Below are 5,623 nucleotides of genomic sequence, written 5' to 3'. Positions count from 1 at the left end.
GCGTGTCCATTACACGCATGCGCACTACCGAGTCTGTCTGTACACTAGTGGCTGGATCTGCGCATGCGCTGGTCAGAAATGTTAGAACAGCTGAGAGGTTGACTTCAGTTGACTGCAAGTTTCTTGCAGTTATTTTTAATTCTGTATGTGGGAAAAATATATTATTAGTTATAATAATGAAACAGCAATTGATCATTATTATTAATATACACTGCATACACCATAGATCTGTATGTCTATACATACAGCACATTTTACATAACCCAACCTTATTTATTGTTAAATTTGCTATATTTTCTATCTGCCATTAACAAAGTTATACATTAACACCATCAACATCATTAATACATTAATACTATTAAATGTTATAATTAACCTATTATTTTTTTCTTAAAATTGACATAGGCCTACTCCAACTTATGTTAAATGGCAGTACGAATCCTCTCATACTCAATATTAAATTGTATGTCTGCCATTAGTTTTTTCTCAGTCGCTTTGGTTCATTTCTCAGATCACAACTGAAATTCTCAAAACTACTTGTTCAACTGTCACCTCATCTAGCCATTTGTGCACATCATAAAACAATTTATCATTCTTTTGAACAAATTGCAAATGCTTTGGCACATTCATGCAATTGATTATAGCCTACAAGTGTCCGCTGTTTCCTACATTATCAATTGCTTTCATGTTGATTAAAATGTATTATATGTTCCCTGTTGAATAGTCTTACCCCTCAAATACATAGTATAACTACTGTTGCCTTTTGTGTTTTCACAGTTTTTCTCAATCGCTTTGGCACATTTTTCAAAGTCTTAAGATTCTCTAAGTGCTGTTGAACATCACAACTTTATTGAATGCCTGCGAAATGTAGTAACTCACCCAAAACATTTAATTCATGCATCAAAATCTAGTTATTGTGCCAGTAAATGGCCAATGGCACCAAAATTTAAATTGTGAAAATTGAACTGTTCAAAATGTGTAGGTGTTTTTTCACCATAATATTCATTGTATACAAATGTAATGGTTTTTTTTCTACTTTTTTGTTGGCTAACTGATTATATACAAGATGATGTCAGTTTTATCTAGCTGAATGCTCTTGTGGATCACACTGAGCTTTTTAAACACAGATTCAGACAGTAGGTAAAAACTGACTATGTGAAAAGTCAATACTGTAGTAGAACACAAAAAGAAAAGGAACATTTGTATTTATACAGTACATTTATTTGTGCAGAAATGTGTTACATGTACTTATTTCGTGTTCATTTTTACACACTCTTATTATGTCTTCTCTAACACATCATATCTTCCTATTGCTCTTCCATGACAAGAATATTCAGTTTACATGTAACATTTCTACAACAATAAATGTACTGTATAAATACAAAATGTATACAGTACTGATGTAGCTGCTGCTGTTCAGAGCTGTGATGTTCCTCCATGTTCAAAAGGTGATTGTGTTGTCAGCATTATATATATATATATATATATATATATATATATATATATATATATATATATATATATATATATATATATATATATCAGGAATCTATGAGAGAGGACTCAAGCACAGAATGAGTTACACTGAATTATTAACAAACAGACAAGACACTATGAGGCCAGGGAAGAGGTGAACACAGTCCAAACAATGGGCAGAAATGGCAGGGCAGCACGAGACTGGAGGATAGTAGCGATGCCAGGCAAGAACTCAATGCACCACAGGCTATAGGCTATACACTCAGGTATCTCAGGTACTGCACCAGTCTTGCTGCTAGGCAGGGAGAGAGCAGCCAGGGAAGCTCAGCTTGCAGGACAGGACTGTATAAACAAAAGACACAGCAAACACAAGACGAGACATGACAGATGGCGGAAACTAATGCTTTATAACTATATAAACTACTATCAAACAAATATAAAGAGAAAAACAGAGAGCTAAAGCTATCACTGTAAAAAAAAAAAAAAAAAAAACCTGTAGTTTTACGGAATTTTACGGTTTTATTTTACAGATTTTTCATGTATTTTTGAAATGTGGCTAAAAAAAACCCCTCAAATTACAGAAATAGACTGTGTAAATAAATAAAATTACATGAAAAACATGTAAATGTCATGTACATTTCTGTAATTTCACGTTTTTTTTTCTGGCTCCCCATCTGCCGGAATATTACCGTTGTTGTTTTTTTACGGGGATTTTTTTTTTTTACAGTGAAGGAATAAACTAAAGGAACCAGTAAAGGAAAAGGTAAAAGCAAACTTCTAAGGCAAACAAAGGGAAAACTAAATTCTAAAAGTAAACTAAGAATTCTAGAAAAATCTGAGAAAACTAAGGGGTAAAAAAAACAAAAAAACAATATGGACACTCTGGAGGGGTGTAGGCTATCCCAGAAAGCAAAACATAACCTGAACTCTCGGTTGATTATTAAACCACACCTTGCTTACTCGAGGTATGCTGGTTCCAAAAACGCGTCCAGAAGTAAGTTCATCCAACTCAGAGTATATGGTGAGTTCAAGTTTGGGTGGGATGTCGTGTTTACGATGGCAGCGTTCAAGTAACTTTCGTCGGAGTAAGATGGCGGTAATTTCACATTTAATGGAAAACCCCCCTGAATAATAATAAAAATAATAATAATTTTACTCAAACACATACCTATAAATATTAAAACCATCAGAAACAGATCATTTTGCAGTGGTCTCTTTCATTTTTTCCAGAGCCGTATGCATTTAAAAAAATAAATAAATCACACCCTCATTGGTGGCTGAGCCCCCCTAATATTGAAATCCTAGAATCGCCCCGCCTCAAAACATCTAGGTTTTAGTTCCTTGCAAAAGTCATTAAATGAACTAGGCTAGTTGTCATAAACTGCATATTTTCTATACATTTATATTAGACCTTTTTGTTGTTGTTGTAAATGTGTCCTTAATTGACTAATTGCAGAGGTGAATTTTGAATTTCACTAATGTAAATGTAAGGGGAATGTAAAGGACAAGATCAACCAATGATCAACCAGTTCTCTAAAATAGCTCAGAGGTGCATGTCACGAAGCTTCAGACAGAGCACAACACAGAGTTACAAATTCTGACAATGGAAGAACAACAAGGAAACAAACAGGGTCAACAGTCTTGAAGAAGAAGAGGAGTAAGGATGCGTGGTGGAAGGGTACGGAGGCAAAAGAGTGGAAGAGGTAGAAGAGGCCAAGATTGTAGAGATGTTTCTGATTAAATAAGGGCCACTATTGTGGACCATGTTCTCAATCATGACCTATGGGCCGAGGCGGGTCGAAAGGTGCAGCCCAATGTTCAGAGAACATCCGTGTCATCAATCATTCAAACATTTGTGGAACGGGTATGTAATCAGACAATGTTCACTATACATTGTATACTTACTGTAATGCTATATTGAACAATTTGTTGATAGACCAACAGTGAAAGTGTAACTGAATCCTGTCCATTCTCTTGCAATCAATTTTCCACAGAGTAATGTATAAAGTAAGTACTGTTGAAATGTATATGCCACACAGATAAAGTGCAGTATTGTGCATTTTCAATCATTGTCATCAAAATCATAGCCATCTGAAAGTACTGACAGGGTACACTGTTATATTGACAACATGGCTATTTTGACTAACTTGTTTGTGAACAGTGACACAAGGACTTGTCATTCTGATGCCACTGATATGTTCATTGACATATTACTTTTGAGAGATGAATTAAGGATTTTGAGAAAGTTACATGCTTTTTGCAAGTAATCCAATGTGTGGTGCTGTTTGAATGGATTGTTTTGAGAAATGCACACTGATGATTCAATAAATGTATCAAAACGACTAAAAAAGTTACACATTAACACCACAGAGCATGATAAAGTCATAAGATTATATAACTTTAACATTATCACGCTGCCATCTAAGTGATACTAGATAATTAAACCATATAATAACATAAAAAGCACGACTGTCTGTTATGAAGCGCGAGTCAAGACAAATTAAGCCTTTTCTTCTTTCACATTTAACATAACAACATTGCCATCGTGTGGTAAAATTATATTATTGCAACGGTCAAACTCTGAGCAAATCATAGATTGTAAATAGATTGTAAATAGTTTTGATAGATGGAACATGTAATGAAAGATGATTGATTTATGAAAAAAGTATTAGGCTATGTAAAATGTAAAGCCTCTTTAACGGGGGCTGTACTTATTACAGATTTTTTTTCCCTTTAACCGTAAATGTAGTCCATAAGTTGTTCATTAAAAAGAGGCAGAATTCCCAAAGATCCGTTTCCATGTTGTATTTCACTATTGATTATAGCTGCTGGTCATTGTCTGTTTTTTGGATGTCGTACTGGTTTGCATCACCCTATTCATTGTCCTGAATGAATAAGAGCATTATCTGAGCACTCTTCTGGGTTATTATATCATTCATAATATTAAATTGAACGTTTGGCATATAAACACATCCACGGTCCACCCCAAACCCAATGATATATGATATTAGAAGTTGTCTAATTCGTATTCTGCTCCCTTTCCGCACATAAAACACGTGTAGCTGATAAGCAGCACTCCTTTACATTTGAAAAAGCCGCCTGGGACCTTCATCAGTCATTTGCAATGAACGTATAGTCAATGAATCTGCTTTGTATCTCAACTCAACTGTACTCCACCCAGTCACGCTGTAATCTGCCAAATCTATGAGCCATCGAGCGTGTAAGAGGTTTTAAATGTGTGAGGAGGGGTATCATCATCACTCTGACATGAGCCATGATGACACTTCCTGCAGGACAAACGTCATTCTCTCCAGTCCTGTCTTGGCAAAAAACAAAACAACGGTTCTTTCAAGCATTGAAAATAAAATTCAAATAAAAAATTCAAATAAAATGTAGCATAATGAAACTCTGTCCAGCCTGTCTCTGTTTGTTTGCTGTTCTACGGTCTGCCTGTGGTCGGTTTCTTTCTTTACTCGTTTGTTTACCATGTTGAGTTAGCAAGGATAAACTAAATTGATCAAAATGACAGTAAAAACAAATCAGTTATTTTGAATTCCTCAAAGAATCCTGAAAAAAGTATCACTGTTTCCACAAAAATCTTAAGCAGCACAACTGTAAAAAATAAATAAATAAATAAATAATTATAATTAAGTTATACGGTAGGGGGCGCTATTACGCATCTCCTGAAAGACTACAGAATCTCCACATCAAACCACAGGTGAAGAAGAAGCGGAAACAAGCAATAAAAATGTTTATCCGCGTTGCAGTCTTTGACAAAAACGCGATTTTCTCAGAGTTGTTCAAAATGTTTCTGTTTTAATTAAACTTACCAACATTCAAGTGTTGACAAAAAAGAGTGAATGAAGCTAGAATAAAACTTTTTTTTTTTTTTTTATCCTCTGTTTTTCTTTTTATATATTGCATGTTGGTAAAAAAATATTGCGGGGGGCATGAAAGTTTTGTAAAAAATAATCAAAATTGCTTACGGTAGGCTAGCTGGCAAGGGTCAATATCACTATAAAGTGCCTTTTGGTGTCCTCATCAGAATCGCTCAGACATGAACATAATGCGAAATACTGAAATTCTGAGGTTTTATTATAAATGGCCAAACATTTACACACATACAAGTACAATGATACGTCTCTTG

The sequence above is a fragment of the Squalius cephalus genome, assembly GCF_949319135.1.
Source record: "Squalius cephalus genome assembly, chromosome: 16".
NCBI classification, from domain to species: domain Eukaryota; kingdom Metazoa; phylum Chordata; class Actinopteri; order Cypriniformes; family Leuciscidae; genus Squalius; species Squalius cephalus.
The sequence above is the reverse complement of the archived record's forward strand: the minus strand, read 5'-3'. Positions refer to the sequence as shown.